The sequence below is a fragment of the Lissotriton helveticus genome, assembly GCF_964261635.1.
Source record: "Lissotriton helveticus chromosome 1_1 unlocalized genomic scaffold, aLisHel1.1 SUPER_1_unloc_81, whole genome shotgun sequence".
NCBI lineage: Eukaryota > Metazoa > Chordata > Amphibia > Caudata > Salamandridae > Lissotriton > Lissotriton helveticus.
In genome coordinates, this window is record NW_027611727.1 from 40,288 (window position 1) to 59,260 (window position 18,973).

At 49.1% G+C, this 18,973-nt stretch overlaps 1 long non-coding RNA gene across 1 annotated transcript in view; it reads right to left on the bottom strand.

Moving 5' to 3' along the window:
• Window positions 1-840: 840 nt before the first annotated feature.
• Window positions 841-18,973, bottom strand: part of LOC144806538 (uncharacterized) — a 53,837-nt gene continuing 35,704 nt past the window's right edge. The window contains exon 4 of the long non-coding RNA XR_013605825.1: window positions 841-1,166. This is a non-coding gene — a long non-coding RNA (uncharacterized LOC144806538). The remainder of the gene's footprint in view (window positions 1,167-18,973) is intronic.

Below are 18,973 nucleotides of genomic sequence, written 5' to 3' on the forward strand. Positions count from 1 at the left end.
AAACACTGTTGAAGCAAAGGGAGGGAGAGAGCCCGTATGATCCTATAGAGCCTAGGCCGCTCACTAGAAAACGACGACGAAGGACAGGACAACAGGATAAACCAAGCCAACTCAAATATGAGGTCAACGTATTATTTATCGCCTTAATGGTGCAAAAATCACTCTGGAATTAAATCAATACTATTCGAATAATCAAGGTTCGATTTAGAAGAGACACATTGCTGTGCTGCAATAAAAGAAATCAGCGGCAACAATAGCTATTCTCACAACAAAGTGTACTTATTTCAAGTTTGGCTTGCATATTTTACAAGAAGGGGATAAAGTGACAACTGATAGACCACATTATAAAGCTTGCCTTATAAAGGTTACTGGTACTTTTAGAACACAAAGGTTAAGGAAAAGCAGAAGTATCAAGGTAGACAGTATATCCACAATGGCGGACAATAAACCCTTATTAATAGTGACCACATAACAACCGTCTCCAGGTAGGATCGCCTAATTATAAAAGACCTGCTAATACGGTGAACGACTACAGCGCATCAAACTGTGACTATGACATTGGTCTTTCAAAACATTTGAGTTCTGCGTTTGTTCTTCTCGTTAGGTGTTGATCCTGGAAGATATAGGTTGATGGGTTTCGGGCTTGTGCTTTATGCACGCTTCAGGACTTTGTGGAACGAATGTCACCCAAATATCACACCATGTTGAGGAGGCCATTGGGGTGAGAGTGGGTCGCGTAAAATGGAGCGCTACGATAAAAACTGTTCGGAGAAGCACTGGGGTTACCAGCTTCTCAAAAGGGCATGTCCTCTGTTTAGATAGCTGTCCAGAGGGCCAGAGACCTGGGTGGGGCCATAAATGTAAGCAATGGCCCAGAGCCGCCTTGGCTAACTTGTAACTCCTGGGTCAGTTTGCTTGTGTGGTGGCAGCAAAGATTCGTAGTATGCTGAAATGGTTGGGTTGCGAACACGATCCACAAACTGGCATGTGGACACTCACTTCGCGATCCTTGCTGCCGGGCAGCTCCTGCCACCCAGCACCAAACAAGCAGGACTTTTATAGCTGAGCTGTGTGCGCCCTCCAGGCTGTTCCAGTTGTGCTGGCATCACCGAGCTGCACTAAATGAGTGCAGGCAATGGAGCAGACCACCCAAGGGCGCGACAAACCTGAAGAATCACAATAACAAAGAGTAATTATTTTTAAGATTACTGTGAGGGTGTTCCCAGTACTTCTTTAATGCAGTATTTTCATGGAAACCTTAAAAAAGGTTAACTCTAGCTACAGTATGATTGTGGATACTAAAAATGTAACATCTGATAGCACAGTAAGCATTTACACGTTCTCTCTTTTTGCAAATTATGCTCGACTGATCTTACTCTGTACAGCTCATCCTATAATTTGTGTAGCGTATTGTATATTTTGTTTAATTCTTTCTTTAAACTATTGGCTTTCATATTCAAAGTGCTGTCTGTCACGGGCAGGGACGTCATAGCACTGTAAATATACAAGTCACTATTCCCTTGTGCACCAACCAGGATTCAAATTAGCAACTCTCCACTTTGAGACAAAGACATCAGAAATTATAACACTAAGCCCAGTGCCCCAGGCGATCTGAATAGCGTCTGAGTTGAGCCCATTTACGTAAACGCAGGCCATAGGCTGGGTGTCCAGCAGCTTCATACCTGATCTCTAACTCCCTGACATAGCAAGCCGCCTAAACGTTTTGATCATAAAAGGCTACTCCAGGGAGTCAAACGCCTTATCGGCATCAGCTGACTTCATGTCTGGGTTTACCCGATGCAGCACTGCGATTACAGTCTGTAGATGAACCGCTGTAGATCTACATCGGACAAATCCCGACTTTAAAGGAGAGACTATTTTCTCTAGTAGGAGGGATAGCCGTGTCGCATCACCTCAGGCAGAAATTTATTGTCATTGTTACCCAGTGGCAGAGGGCAATAAGATAATCACTTAAAGGGTCTTTTCCAGGCTTAGGGGGCACTGATATGACTGCATCACTTATAGACGCCAGCGACACACCGCCCTTCAATGCCTCGGCATACACCTCCAGCAGGTATGCGGCTGGTATTTGTTTGTAAAACTCTACACCAAACCTTCAGATCCCGGAGCCTTTCCTCCTCCTAGGGCGTCTATAACGGCAACAATCTGTGGCCCAGAGATCGATGGCCTATGATGGGATGTGAGAGACAATTTATATAGCGCTGCACAGCTAGTTCGGGAAAGAAGTGTCCTGGCCCTAGTATGAGCACATAAGTATCAAAATCCCACAGCCCCTGAACACGAACTGAAAGGTTTTGATTTGTTTCCTGAAAGAACTCATGTTTTCTTGGTAGCACAGGGCAGGTGGGAGGGCATTCCATTCCAGGTACCTGCAGTCACCACAGGCAGAGAGCAGCCATCTATTCTGATTTTTATAAACTTAGAGACTTTATGCAGCAAAGCATGATGGGATCTCACCCCTCGGCCAGCTGATACCAGGCAAAAAGAAAGGACAAATAAGAATGAACCCTCTGACGGTAGAGCGTTTATGACATTTAGGGGCATATGTATGAACAAGCCCTTCTGCGATTCCTTAATTGCGATTTTTAGCGAATTGCTATTACGGAATCGCAAAATGCTATGTATGTAGGAATCGCAATAATAATTGTGATTCCTTAATATTCCTTAACCGCATGCGTGCGGCCTTTTTTCCCGCTGTATGCAACAGTTTTCAAATTACCGCGATTCATGACGAGCTCAGCTCGTCATCAGCACACGGCAGGTAACGCTGATGACGAGCTGAGCTCGTCATCAGCATGGAAGGGGTTAATTGCGAATCGCGATTCACAATTAAGGAATATCTTCCCATTCATTCCTATGCGCTAGGAGGCCCATGGGAATGGATTGGAAGACATTCTCAATTTGCGATTCGCAATTAGAGAATCGCAAATTGAGAATGTAATTTCAAGGGTGCCAGGGTGTCAAAAGGATACCCTGTTGCACCCCTGAAATATGTATGTGCGCCACATGGCACTTTCAAAATTCAAAAAAGTGAATTTTTCAAAGAAATCGCAAATTACCACCAACTTGAAGTTGGTGGTAATTTGCGATTTCTTAAGGCCAAATTGCACTTTTACCATGCTTCATACATTGCATTTAAGGTTTCGCAATTTGCGATTCCTTAAATGCAATTGCAAAATAGAGAACCGCAAATTTTGCAATTTTCTAATTTGCGATGCCCTTTTGGGATGATACATACCAAAAGGCCTTTTCCCGTTCACAAACGGGCCGGGAAAAGGCGAATGGAAAAAGGGCTTGATACATACGCCCCAAAGTGCTTTAAATTGACATCTTTTCAGGACAGGAAGTCAGTACAATTTGGCCAGTTTGTTGGAGAGCGACGTTTTTTTTAACCTCAGAACCAGCCCAGCTGCTGTATTTGTAGCAGCAGCAATCTATGATGGCGATATTCAGATATGCCTACGTATAAAGAGATGCAGAAATTCCTTCTCGATAGAATCAGAACCAGAACCAGGGCCTTCCTAGATGAAGCCGGGATGAACTGATGTATTTTTCTGATAACTTTCAGCAGTCAGAAGCCTGAATACCAGATGATATTAATGTATCCTTTTAAGGACAGTTTCGAATTCACCCAAACTCCCAGTTTGCTGACCTGATGGAATGGGGTGGACAGAGCTCCCAACGACAACGGCCTCCACCCCTGTGCCATGAAGCTCTGGACCCAAATACCACTATTTCCATTTTTTTCACTGTTCAGCGCCAGGGATTTGAGCTCATCCAATCATCGACTTCCTGGTGGCAGCTCCTGAAATTACTGGATATTTGATCTGTATTTAATTCTAATCTAATGATCTGTGTATCATCGACTAGAGGTGATATCGAATGACTCGATCAGGCTGGCCAAGTGGGCCATGTAAAGATTCAAAAGACTGTGGCTCAAAATAAGTCCCTGGGGGGCTCCTGTGGTGATCGTCTGAGGGGGTGAAGTTAGCTGATGCCACCCCTTGGGTCAGATCTATCAAAAAGGATAAGAACCGATCAGGCACATTCCCCTAAGTCCCACCATCTGCAATCTCTGTAGTAATGTGGAGTGGGAGATGGTGTCAAAGGCTGCAGCCAGATCTAATCAATCAGAGCCCCCACCTCCCCACCCCCATACATAATGTCTCTAATATCCCACGTGGCTTTAGCTCTTTTGGAGCCCTGGATGGACTTTGTGCAGAAGTTGGTGGGACTCAAGATATTTGGTGAGCTGCTTGTTCACCGCGGCCCCAGTTAGTTTGTGAACATCAAGGAACAGAGAGACAGGCCAATCCTTAGAGTTAGAACTGCTGTGACTACTGGAGCAGACATCTGGAAGTAATGTTGGGTGAAACGCTATGAATGGCTGCACACTGAGGTGCGACGGAGGGCAGGAACAAGAAGGCTGGGATGTGTCCAAGAGTAATAACCAGAGCCTGGGATGAACTCAAACATTCCACCCATCATTTTGCTTATTCATAAACACGACAGGTGTGCCCAGATGTGGGTCCCGTGCTGGCTGCAGCGCTGAAATCAAGCCGCACCTTAGAGTCAAGGCCCAGATGTGGGTCCTGTGCTTGCTGCACCATTGAAATCAAGCCGAACCCTACAGTCGGGGCCCAGACGTGGGTCCTGAGCTCGCTGCACCACTGGAATCAAGCGGCACCCTACAGTCAGGGCCCAAATGTGGGTCCCGTGCGTGCTGCACCGCTGGAATAAAGTCGCACCCTACAGTCGAGGCCCAAGTAGGCTAAAACCAGACTTGGGTTGCTACTGTTCCAGTTCAGAAAGAATCTGGATCAGCTCTTCAGGCTGCACTGCTCCTATTGGGAGGAGTCTAAAACTGATTTGCATATATCTGCTTTCTGTTTGCGGTGGCATTGTGGGTCAAAAACCAGTTGATCCCCCTCTGCTGCTTGGCCTGGTTGGGACCAGGATGTGAGCCGGAGTCTAGTGAGGACTAGCATGTGGGCAGGGCTTGTTACAGACCAGGATTTGAGCCGGAGTCTAGTAAGGACCAGGACGTGTGCCAGGGCCTTGTGAGGACCAGGACATGAGCCGGGGCCTGGTGGGGACCAGGATGTGAGCCAGGGCCTGGTGGGGACCAGGCCATGAGCCAGGGTCTTGTGAGGACCAGGACGTGAGCTCCGGCCTGGGGGACTAGGACGTGAGCCAGGGCCTTGTGAGGACCAGGACGTGAGCCGGCGCGTGGTGGACCAGGATGTGAGCCAGGGCCTTGTGAGGACCAGAATTTGAGCCGGGGCCTTGTGAGGACCAGGACGTGAGCCAGGGCCTTGTGAGGATCAGGATTTGAGCTGGGGCCTTGTGAGGACCAGGACGTGAGCCGGGGCCTGGTGGACTAGGACGTGACATGGGGCCTTGTGAGGACCAGGATGTGAGCCAGGTGCTTGTGATGACCAGGACATGAGCCGGGGCCTGGTGGACCAGGAAACGAGCCAGTGCCTTGTGAGTACCACGACGTGAGCCGGGGTCTGGTGGGCCAGGATGTGAGCCGGGGTATGGTGAAGACAAGGATCGGAGCCGGGGCCTTGTGAGGACTAGGACATGGGTCGGGCCATGTGAGGACTAGGACGTGAGCCGGGGCCTGGTGTGGACCAGGACGTGACCTGGGTGAGCCGGGGTTTGGTGGGGACCTGGATGTGAGCCGGGGCCTGGTGGACCAAATGTGAGCTGGGGCCTGTGGTGGACCAGGAGGCTGAGCCAGAGGCTGGTGGACCAGGACATGAGACAGGGCCTTGTGAAGACCAGGATGTGAGCCTGAGCCTGGTGAGGACCAGGACGTGAGACAGGGCCTTGTGAAGACCAGGATGTGAGCCTGAGCCTGGTGAGGACCAGGACGTGAGCCGGGGCTTTGTGAGGACCAGGATGTGAGCCGGAGTCTGGTGAGGACCAGGACATGAGCCGGAGTATGGCGAGGACCAGGATGCTGAGCCGGGGCCTGTGTGACCAGGATACTGAGCCCACTCTCGGTCTCTTTGAGAGGCCCGACTAAACACCCGGTTCGTCCTCTCTTGCAGGACCAGGCAAGGGCCAGTACAGTGATCCAAGGACACCAGAGACTTGGGCGCTGGACTTGCACACCCTGTTTTTCATTGTATTTCTCAATGAAACAGATAAAACTGTGTGAAATCTCCATGAGAGAGATTCAGAATATCCCAGATCTCACTGGACTCACAATCTGCTGAAAGAGTCCTTGCACATTAACTGTTCTACTCTTTTCTGCCACAATGCCCTGGGAGGTACCAAATATTTCCGTAGAGTGATCCCCCAAATATTCATGCCTGTACTTTCATGTAATACGTAAGTGCATTCTGGGAGTTGTAGTCTCTGTTACTTCACTAAAAAAAAGTGGTTCAAAAAATAATCTCCTTGCTTGGAGATGTGTGCCTCTGTCATGAGCCATCTGGGGCTCAATGGTAACTCTGGATACTTTTCAAAAACTCAGATTATGAGTGTTAGATTTGGAGGTCTCTAGTTGGCACAGGTAGGTACTAGTGACAAATAGGGACCCTCTCCTCTAGTCAGGATAAGGGGATTATACTCCCAAAATAATTCCTGCTCACCCACTTGGTAGCTTGGCACGAGCAGAAGGGCTTTACTTCAGAGGCGTTGTAAATTAAGCAGTTGAGACCACATACAGTAACCCAGCGACAACACTACAAATGGACACCACACAGGTTTTCTATCAAACATAAGTAGACTTTATATAGAGTTACCACAAGACCATCAATGACAAAAAAATACACACTATGATTACTTTAAGATGGTAGATGTTAGACCTGGCACGTTGGGTGAGTCTCCCTTCCACTTTTTGTTGCTATGCCTCATGTGTTTTGCTGGTGTTAGCTGCTCAGAGCACTGTGCCATCGCCAACCAGTGCTACAGTGCAAGTGCTCCCTGTATAAAATGTAGATATTGATTGGACTCCATGATTGGCTTATTTGGTTTACTATCAGACCCCAGTACAGTGCACCAGGAGTGCCCAGGGCTTGAAAATCCAAATGCTGCTTGTGGGCCTGCAGCACTGGTTGTGCCACCCACAGAAGCAGCCTTGTAAAATGTGTCTAAGGTCTGCCATTGAAGAACCTGCATGCAGTCTGGTACTGTCAGGCTGACTGGGCAAGTGCACCCACTTGCCAGTCCCTAAACCATCCCTTTGCTTCATATCAGTCACCCCTATGGTAGGACCAAGGGCAGGGTGCATTGTAAGTATAAGGTGGGACAAGCCCTGATGTGTGTGGCATGTCCTAATAGTGAATTACAGCCATTTTCGTTTTTCACTATTGCAAGGCTACCTGTTCTCATAGGTCAGAACGGGCTGTTGGTTTTGTTACATTCTATGGTCCTAACAGACTCCGGGAACACGGTAGAAATTCGAGTTTAGTATGCCTGAACTCAGAATAATAAAATACATCTTTTAGTAAAGTTTATTTTAATATTCTGTGTTTGCAAATCCCACTTTTAGAAAGTAGGTATTTGCTTGCCTAACCATTTCAGCCCGCCTCTGCTAGAACACGGTAGAAATTAGAGTTTAATATGCCTGAACTCAGAATAATAAAATACATCTTTTAGTAAAGTTTATTTTAATATTCTGTGTTTGCAAATGCCACTTTTAGAAAGTAGGTATTTGCTTGCCTAACCATTTCAGCCCGCCTCTGCTAGGATGTGTATCTGCTGTCTGGTTTCTGTGAGTGACAGGGCTGGGGGATTCCAGGAGACAGGCTGGGGCAGCCCGGTGGTGAATAGAGAGATTTACATCCAGATGGTTGGGAGGAGTGCACCTGGACTCTAAATAGGACTGTGCCTTTCCACCGTATTGCTGGCTCCACCTCCTGGGGAGCGTCTAATGTCTCAGCCCTGCTCTGAGAATGAAAAGTCAGAGTCATGTCAACAAAGTGCTCAAGAACTGGTTCTGGCTAGGCAAAGGCCCCTCAACCCCAGAGGAACAAAGGAATTAGGGGTATAAGTATTGGGACCCTGCTCCCATGAAATTAGATCCTGCTTTGACAAGAAGAAAACTCTGCCCGACGAGAAGGAACTGGGAAACTGAAGGAGGAGTACTGTCCCTGGGGGATTGGCCTGCAGTGGTTGCCTTGATGCTGAAGGAGAGGAGAAAGACTACAAAGACTTTATTTTCCAACTTGTGCAAAAGATATCCAAAGGCTTGTGAGTGAGCTTGCCTCCCTGAACGAAGTCCCAGGACCATTGGACTTCATCCACCTCGCAAACCAACGCTGGAAACGATGTTTTCAGTCGCCGCCGAGGCCGGGACCTGTGTACGCCTCGTACGATCGAGTCGAAGCCTGACCGCAACGTACAAAGCATCGCCAAACACAAGCAACGCTACTCTGTGTTCACCGACCCGCACAAGCGCCGTCAACGAGCCGCCGATCGCACCATGACTGGGAAGCACCGCTGCGTACAACGATCCATGCATCGACTCGCAACAGGTCAGGACAACGCGCACACTACTGCTGAGGTAGAGTCTGAGAATCGCACGGAGTTGGGTACGCATCGCATGGCCCGACTCGCACCGCTTTCAAGGACTGTACGACTCCAGCTCCTAAAGTACGGCCCGTACATCGCAACGCAATAGTTCACACCGCACAAGGCACCGTCCCCTCAAGAAACGCGACTCTGCATTCACCGACCCGCACAGGCGCTGTCAACGAGCCGTAGCTTGCCCCGTGACAGGAGGACATCGCCGCGTACAACGCTTTGATTTTCAACGCATCGTCTGTGACAAACTCATCAAAGCAAAGGTACTGTGTACGACTCGCACCGCATTTTGGTACGCATCGGACAGGAGTGTCCGCTGTGTTTGTTAGACTCTTTCTGGGTATTTTCATCACTGTGAGAGCCGGATGAAGGGTACGAAGCGCACAGAACTCTAAAATACGCATTTCAACAAGAACTCTTTATAGCGAATAGTATTGTGGCTCATTTTTGTCGTTATTTGGTCTTGTGCTAAGTCTCTATATAAAGATAACTATTTTTGATATAATACTAGTGTGGTGTCCATTTGTGGTGTTGTCACTGGGTTACTGTATGTGGTCACAAATGCTTAACTTGCAACGCCTCTGAAATAAGTCTTGTCTGCTCGCGCCAAGCTACCTAGAGGGTGAGCAGGGGTTATTTTAAGAGGGTAATCCCCTTATCCTGACTAGAGGAGAGGGTCCCTGCTGTCACAAGTACTTACCTGTGCCAACCAGAGACCCCCAAATCTAACAGTAGATTTAAGCTTAGTTCAGTTTAGTTCTTAGATGCAACACTCTGCGTCAATGTACCTTAGGTTGCGCTTCCACAACAAGCAATGTCGCAGCGATGGGAAATGCGGCAAAGTTCAGATACAAAGAAATAAAGACGTGAAGATCTCCCAGATGCGGCACACTTCTCGGGGATGCGAGAAGTCCTCGGTTCGATGCGTGGACTGTAGCCGTGACACCCTTACGATACGACGGCAACAGCTCCAGCAGCGACGCTCTTCTCCCACGATGCGTGAAGCTTCCGCTTGATGCGACAACTACAGCAGTGACATCCAAGATGCGACAGCAGCAGCTCCGATGGCGGCGCGCTTCTCAGGGATGCAAGGTGCTCTTGGTCAATGCGGTACAAAGCGACAGTTCCAGCGGCGACACCCTCCTTCGGAGTTCCGACGGCAGGCACAGCGACGGTGACATGCTCCGACCTCGTTGTGAGATTCTTCTCCTGATGGGGTGCAGTGCGACAACTACAGGGGCGACACCCTCCTTCGGAGTTGTGAGGGCAGCGACGACGACACGCTTTCTCTTCGTTGCAGCATGCTTCTCTCCGATGCGGTGCGACAGTTCCAGCGGTGACACCCTCCTTCGGAGTTGCAACGGCAGGCCCAGCGACATGCTTCTTCTCGTTGAGTCGCGCTGCCAGCTCCCTGCGACACGCAGTTCCTCAGAAGGCCCAAAACAGAAGCAGGCACTTCCTAAAGAACGCTGGGGGGTGACGTCCATGAGACTTCAGCAGGAGGCAAGCTCTTTTCCAAGCCCTTGGAGATCCTTCACAAGTTGAAAGCAAAGTACACAAAGTTCCTTTCTCCTTTTTTTGGCAGTAAGGCCACCACTGCAGGCCAATCCCTCAAGCAGCACTTCAGCTTGGGAATAGTCTCTCCTCAGTTTCTTGAGGTTCATCTCCTCAGTAAAGGTTTCTTCTTGTAGTCCAAAGTGATCTAATTTCATGAGATCAGGGTCCCAATATTTATACCCTAAAAGTATTTGTTCTCTGAGGGGAGAGGGGCCTTTGCCCAGTCAAAACCAGTTCTGAAGCACTCTGTTTACCAGACTTCTCCTTTCCTTTCACAGTGCAGGGCAGGCATATCAGACGCCCCACAGGAGGTGGAGCCAGCATTGTGGAAGGCAAGTACAGGCCTGGAGCACTTTGTTTACAGGACTCCTTCTCTTCTTTCAGTGTGCAGGGCAGAGACTTCAGCCGCTCCCTAGGGGGTGGAGCCAGCATTGTGGAAGGCAGGCACAGCCCTATTCAAGGTTCAGGTGCAACTCCTCCCTCCCATCTAGATGCAGATCTCTCTATGCACCACTGGGTGGCTCAGCCTGTCTCATGGAATTCCCCAGCCCTGTCACTCACAAAACCAGACATAGGAATACACAACTTAGCAGAGGCAGGTTTGAATGGTTAGACAAGCAAACACCTACTTTCTAAAAGTGGTATTTGCAAACACAGAATATTAAAATAAACTTCACAAAAAGATGTATTTTATTATTCTGAGTTCAGGCATACCAAACTCAAATTTCTACCATGTTCTCTGAGTCTGTTAGGATTATAAAATGTAATGACTAACAGCCTATTCTGGCCTACGGAGAACAGATAGCCATGCAATAGTGAAAAACGAAAATGGCTGTAATTCACTATTAGGACATGACACACACATCAAGGCTTGTCCTACCATATACTTACAATGCACTCTGCCCTTGGGTCTACCATAAGGGTGACTGATATGAAGAGAAGGGAAGGTTTAGGGACTGGGAAGTGGGAGCACTTGCCCAGTCAGCATGACAGTTCCAGACTGCACGCAGGCTCTGCAATGGCAGACATTAGGCACATTTTACAAGGCTGCTTCTCTGGGTGGCACAACCAGTGCTGCAAGCCCACCAGCAGCATTTGAATGTACACTCCCTGGGCACACTCAGTGCACTAGATTAGGGTCTGACAAGTAAACCAAATAGCCAAACAAGGAACCACTGATTCATACATCAATTTACAATAGGGAGCACTTGCACTGTGGCACTGGACAGCAGTGGTACAGTGCCCAAAGCATCTAACACCAGCAAAAATACATGAGGCAACAGCAAAAATGGAAGGAAGACCCACACCAATGTTTCCAGGTCTGACAATGAACTCTTAAAATAAAATCATATGCCTCTAAAGGAGCATCTCTTGGTGGTGAGAGCAGCGGCTGAGGTGGTCCACACTCCTAATGTTGTGGTGAGCCTAAGCTAGGCCTACCAGTGCTAGGGGTTTGCCCTTCTCTGCACAAGTCCTCAAACCAATAGAATAGAAGTTGGCACGGAAACTGAAATATAAAACAAAAGCTTTATTAACCTCATGAGGTGGAACTACATTCACACAACACCCTTTGGTAGTGTATGAAGTAGCCCAAGGAGTAGAAGGACCATGGGTCTTTAATACCCACACAGGGGCTCAAAAGGAGGCGGTACAAGTTCACAGTGGAGAGTTCACATACATAAATGGTCATACAGATATGCACAGTCAACAGTATGGAGGAGCTAGCAGTTTGCTGACTCCAGTAAAAATAACCTGACAGTTACAGACTAGAACATGTGTATGAACAGGTACAGTTTCTTCTGTGCATGTGCAGAGTAGCAAAGCCTAAATATAGCCAGTCCATAAGCAGAGTACAAGGGTCAATGACAGTAAAGACCGACAGAGCACATGGTAAGCACATGGCAGATAAGATGAATGCCGGAAACAAGATGGCTTCAGCTAAATGCTAACATCGATCGCTGTCAAATTACAACACTCATACTCAGAGGACAAGCCTGGTCAGGCATCTCCTCCGACCCCACCATGGCAGGTTTCATAACAGCACAGGACAGGCCTCACCTCCTTTGCATAACCCCACCAAGACAAGACAGGCATCTCCTCCTACCCGCGCAGGACAGCCTTCACCTCCTCTGCATTCCCCTGGACAAGCCTCACCGCCTCTGCACCCCTGGACAGGCCTCGCCTTCTCTGCACCCCCTTGGACAGGCCTCGCCTCCTCTGCACCCCCTTGGACAGGCGTAATCTCCTCTGCACCCCCCTGGACAGGCCTTGCCTCCTCTGCAGCCCTTGGACAGGCCTCACCTCCACTGTATCCCCTGGACAGGCCTCACCTCCACTGTATCCTCTGGATAGGCCTCACCCCCCCCCCCCCCCCCCCAAGACAAGACAGGCATCTCCTCCTACCCGCGCAGGACAGGCTTCACCTCCTCTGCATTCCCCTGGACAAGCCTCATCTCCTCTGCGCCCTCCTGGACAGGCCTCGCCTCCTCTGCTCCCCCTAGGACAGGCCTTACCTCCACTGTAACCCCTGGACAGGCCTCACCTCATGTACACCCCTGGACAGGATTCACCTCCTCTGCACCCCTAGACAGGCCTCATCCCCTCTGCGCCCTCCTGGACAGGCCTCGCCTCCTCTGCACCCCCTTGGACAGGCCTTACCTCCACTGTAACCCCTGGACAGGCCTCACCTCATGTGCACCCCTGGACAGGCTTTACCTTCTCTGCATTCCCCTGGACAAGCCTCACCGCCTCTGCACCCCTGGACAGGCCTCGCCTTCTCTGCACCCCCTTGGACAGGCCTTACCTCCACTGTAACCCCTGGACAGGCCTCACCTCATGTGCACCCCTGGACAGGCCTCACCTCCTCTGCACCCCTGGACAGGCCTCACCTCCACTGTATCCTCTGGATAGGCCTCACCCCCCAAGACAAGACAGGCATCTCCTCCTACCCGCGCAGGACAGGCTTCACCTCCTCTGCATTCCCCTGGACAAGCCTCATCTCCTCTGCGCCCCTGGACAGGCCTCGCCTCCTCTGCACCCCCTAGGACAGGCCTTACCTCCACTGTAACCCCTGGACAGGCCTCACCTCATGTACACCCCTGGACAGGATTCACCTCCTCTGCACCCCTGGACAGGCCTCATCTCCTCTGCGCCCTCCTGGACAGGCCTCGCCTCCTCTGCACCCCCTTGGACAGGCCTTACCTCCACTGTAACCCCTGGACAGGCCTCACCTCATGTGCACCCCTGGACAGGCTTTACCTTCTCTGCATTCCCCTGGACAAGCCTCACCGCCTCTGCACCCCTGGACAGGCCTGGCCTCCTCTGCACCCCCTTGGACAGGCCTTACCTCCACTGTAACCCCTGGACAGGCCTCACCTCATGTGCACCCCTGGACAGGCCTCACCTCCTCTGCATCCCTGGACAGGCCTCAGCTCCTCTGCATAACATGTGTATTTGTAAAGCGCACATTTACCAATTGGTCTCTTGGCGCTGAAAAACAGATGTTCATTGTTATCCAACTCAATAGTACTCCTTTTATCGACATCAGATGTATGAAATGCTGAGTGGGCCCGCTGAGATTTGAACCTGTGATCATGAGGTCGAACACAGACCCCTGCAATGGACACATTAGTCACCTGAGCCACCAGACCCCTGGGCAGGCCTCACCTGCTCTGCACCCCTTGGACAGAACTCATTTCAACTGCACCCCCTATATATACACACCTCATCTCCTCTGCAACCCGCTGGACAGGCCTCAACTCATGGATGGACCAGATGAATCTGTTGAACAACAAACCCATCATTGTCGACAGCGCAAAATCCCTCGGTGTCATACTCGACACAAAACTCAATCTACTCTCCCACATTAATTCAATTGCAAAGTCTGCCCGATACCAACTGCGCCTTCTATGGGGGATTCGTCGCTTCTTCCCGGAGCATGACCATAAAACCCTGGTCCAATCGCTGGTCCTCTCCAGACTGGACTACTGCAATTCTCTTCTGACTGGCCACCCCAAATCCCACCTATCCCCCCTTAAGTCTGTTCTCCACCCAGCAGCTTGTTTCATTTATGGGGCCAAAAGAAGTGACCACATCACTCCCATGTTATCCACCCTCCGCTGGCTTCCCATCGAGGCTAGAGCTATCTACAAGACTGCCTGCATCACCCACAAAGCCTTGCACTCCTCCTCTCCGCGCTACCTGGCGAATAAACTGAAACTCTCTGGAGGCTCTAGACCATCAAGAAATGCGGAAAATCTACTGCTGGAACCTCCCATTTTCAAGAAGGAAAGATCGATGGCCCAATCCTTTTCAGGCAGCGCAGTGAGAGTCTGGAACTCACTTCCGCCTCAGCTCCGGACCACCACCTCCTCCCAGGCCTTCAAAACTGACCTCAAAGTTCTCCTCCTTCAAAGACACTTCCAAATGTAACCCATGCCCTCTCTTTTATCTGTAGGAAGCCCTTTTAATTATTGAAAAATCTACTTTGCATGACTTTGGAAGTGTCCTCCCAGTGTGTTCTTGTGGTTTGAGATTGCCATTTTTTGCAATATTATCCTACCTGTGTTTGGGACTCATGTGTAACATGCACACGTCACTTTCCCTTGTAACACACTGTTTTCTACCTCTTAAATTTGTTTGTTTTTATACCTGCACAAGTGCCACCAGTGCCTACGTAACGTTTGATCTTGTGCTTGAGTGTTCTCCATATATTACTGTATTTTACCTCTATGTTTATTTTGTACGCTTTTGTAACCTGCACACGTCACTTTTTCCTCCTGTAATGCACCGTTTGCTACCTCTTGTATTTTGTTGGCTCACGATTGTCACTTTTGTAATGCACAGTTTGCTACCTTTTGTATTTTGTTGGCTCACGGTTGTCAGACGATTGTCAGACAGCCACAATCACATGGTGCCACAAACCGACAAAAAGAGACGCAGAGACTCGCTGCCCGTGCGTAACCAGACACACCAACTCATGAAAGCGCCACACACCAACAGTCGTTGCCTAATGCTGCACACAGTGCACACTTTTGTGAACGGCCACACAGGCATATAGAGGCCTGCTCTCACAGGCATACACACACACACACACAGGCATAAACTAGTCTTACGGTGCTCCTACCTGCCCTAATTCCAAGCCTGTGCACTGATACACACATGTGAACAGTCATATAGGCCCATACAGACATACATGCACAGACACAATCGAACACTCATCTAACAGTGCCCCGAGCACGCTGCTTTTGTTCGTTTGAAAACTGCACACACACACAGATGCACACTGCAGCATACATGTGTAACCAGAAACAAAGTTCAAGGCAGACGTGCAAACACACCAACACGCACAGTGTTTACTAATATTCTAGTGCACGCCTGCCTTAGCTCTGGTTCAAAGCTGCACACACACGGAGTGGTAAACCTGATCACATTACTACACCGATCGAAGGCTCCCTGTCCGTCGGGAGAGCGGAGGGCTACGCTGGGAGCTACAGTGACCCGTGGCAGGGTTGGATTGGGAATGAAAATCGGCCCGGGCACACAAAAAAAAAATGGCCCACATTTGCATAAACACTCCTCATATCACTGCGTTGGTGTAATCTTTAGAAGGGGGGGGGTTAAAAAAATGCATGCGTTAGTTTACACTGGTGAAACAAGTGAGGCCCCCTGCCCCCGCTCAGTATGTGCAGACATTAATGGGCACCCGAGAGACAAAGGGAGTGATACCTGTGCTAAACAGAGGTAATGAGCGCCCATCCGCCTCTAGAAAGGCCACTCAGACTCCCACTGGGCCACTGACTGTATCAGAAGAACAGAGACAGCGCCCAAATAGCCCCCCAGACTGCTAAAAAAAAACAGCCCACTGCAGCCCTCGGAAACCGCCCCCTCGGGCATTGCACGGATGTCCGTGGTCGGTGAACAGCGCAGTGGCCTCAGGCTGGCGGGGAAGGGACAGGACCGCGGGGCCATCGGACGTGAGGCGTGGGCCTCCGGAGAGCGGGGGGGCTGTGTGTCTGCTGGGAGTTCAGGGCAGTAAACATGGCCCGTCCTGCAGCCTTGCACCCCCGGTCAGCCGCCTGTGTTTGTGAGTATGTGAGTCTGTATGTTAGCTTTCGAGTATTTCTGTATTTGTTTCAGTTAGTGAGCGTGTTGTCTGTGTGTGCATGTTAGCATGTGGGCTACCAGATCATGGTATAATTATTTAGCAAACTATAATTGTGGAATTTCTGTTTTTTCAACTGTTTGATTACAACCAGAATGTGTCTAACTGAGATTTAAGGAAATACATAAATATGATACATTATGGGTAACTGGTTATTGCTTATGCTGCCGATGTGCTATGGTCAGTGCCATTAGTAAACCAAGCAGTACGGGAGTGAGGGTAGGTGATGGTGCCGCTGCCTGCTTGAGGGGGCAGAAAGGGGCTGCGCTACTTACTCCGTCCTCTGCGACATAAAGGTATGTCGGTGCACCTCATGGAGTCCCGCTCGGCCCTCGGCCGCTTTTGCCATTGAATACGGCAACTTTTGTCGATGTCTGCCTCGAGTCCCACTGGTTTCCTCAGTGGCGAGCGTCCACGGACGTCACCTTCATCATGGGGCTGTAGCGCACGGCGGAGACACCGTCGCCGTGAGCGTGCACATCGGCAGCTCCGAGACAGACTCACGCGCGCGACCAAATCCCATGCGCGTGTGGCCAGCTCTTGTCTCTCTCTCTCCCATTGACGATGCTGAGCGCGTGGCCAGCTCTTGTCGCCACTCGTTGTCTGCTGAGCCGACGACTATAGTTCTCGGCGAGAACGCGCTTTGCGCGCTTCTAGCCAGCCCTAAAAAGGATTGAGACTTGTGCCGAGGAGCTATTGGGCGAAGAAAGCAATGGTAAATCTATTGACTGAGGAGAGTCTGTGTGCTGAAAATAAGCGAGAAAGGACAAGGCCACGAGGTAAGGTCAGTCCTTAGAGAATTGTGAAAACAATAACCGGTGCTTGGATACTTCACATGTATAACTTGGAACAAGCGTTCACACAGAACCCATTTTCTAACAAAATATGATAGTACAGGAAATAATGGATAGATTTAATCTTATGAAAAACAATAATATTTTTACAGAAAACAAATTCTGTTTCGGTTTGATATTAAAGAAAACCCAGCCAGTATTCAAAATAAATTTGGTTCAGCTGAATCGAAGTTTATTCTTTCATAAATTAACAAATCATGGGTCACAAAGTCAACAGTCAGGTGAGTTGTGAAGAGATATTAAGCACAAACCCCAAGTGCTAACAACCAAAATCATCAAAAAAAAGAGCAAAGGTGACAATGTGAATAAACGTACATGGTATACTGGTTATTGCTTTGTAAGACGGCCAAATTACATTTACATATATTTTAAACACAGCGGATAAAATCCCAGTGTTAGTTCACAATAAGGTCCGTCTTTTTTTGGTGTTGACGACGTTTCAACTAGGGGTGGCCTTATTTTGCGTAGTTGCCCTACGCAAAGCTCCGCGAAACGGTAAAAAATCTACGAGAGCACGCAGAGTTCCGCGAACATGCGGAATTGCTTGTTCAGCCCGTTCGCGATGCTTTTTTCCTGTTCGCGAACACGGTTTGCGTGCTTGGGGGTAAATATCTTGCGAACACGCATTTTTGAAAGCGCGAACAGGCAAAAAATTCTATGAAGCAGCGGATCGCTGAATTTTTGGCAATTCAGCGTTCTCCGTGGAACGCAAAATTACCCAAATTCCACAAGCAGAACAGAATTTACTGCCCAGACCTAGTTTCAATCCTTTCTCAGAAATCGGGGTCTTGCCAGGACTAGGGTGAGCATGGGGAATGGTGGTGAAGCTGAGGTGGTCTCCCGCTTCCGTTAAGACCACTGGATGACCAATGCTGAAATAAGGCATGGGCATTTTCCCTACAAGCGTTCTCTGATAGGGAGTTCGCCTTTACAAACTTATATCCGCGACAGGTTGATATCCATGCCACTGCCTTAATTCACATTGTCAGCTTTCCTAATTTTTTATGGTTTTGGCTGTTAACACTTGGGGTTTGTGCTCAACATCTCTTCACCACTCACCTGACCGCTGACTTTGACTCATGAATCTTTTAATTTATGAAAGAATAAACTTCGATTTGGCTGAGGCACAAGAAACACATGATTGTATTTTCCTGACTGAAGAACAGACAACGGGTCGTATTGATTTGCAAGATACGCCCCTTCTAGATGTAGATGAAGAACTGTGGGTTGATGGGTCGTGTCTGAAGTTGCCGGATGGTACAACTTCAGCTGCATACCCAATTACCACACTTCACACGATAGTGGAGACAGCTCGCATAGCACAGAAGTCAGCTCAAGCAGCGGAACTAATAGCTTTGACACGAGCATGTGAGCTTAGTACTGATTTGTGTGTGAACATTTATACAGATAGCCGCTATGCTTTTGGAGTGGCGCATGATTTTGGCCTGCTCTGGAAGGAAAAAGGCTTTCTGACATCACATGGGATGCAGATAATGCACGGAGAATTAATGCATAACCTTTTGACTGCGTTGACATACCCAAAAAGAATAGCTATTGTGAAATGTAGTGCTCACAAGAAAGTTACAGATAAGGTGGGACAAGGAAATGCCTTTGCAGATCGAGTGGCACGTGAGACTGCGATGCAGCCCAGCACTACTTCCATGTATGTAGTTAAGTTGCAAGCTGAGCGGTGGCACGATGCTAGGCAAGAAGTATTAGAGATACAGAGAGACGCTTCTGAGAAAGAACGGGAGCAATGGTCTAAAGATGGAGAGTTGGATGATGAAGGTTGTTGGCAAAATAAGCAAATGGATAAATGGAAGTTGCCCATAGCTTT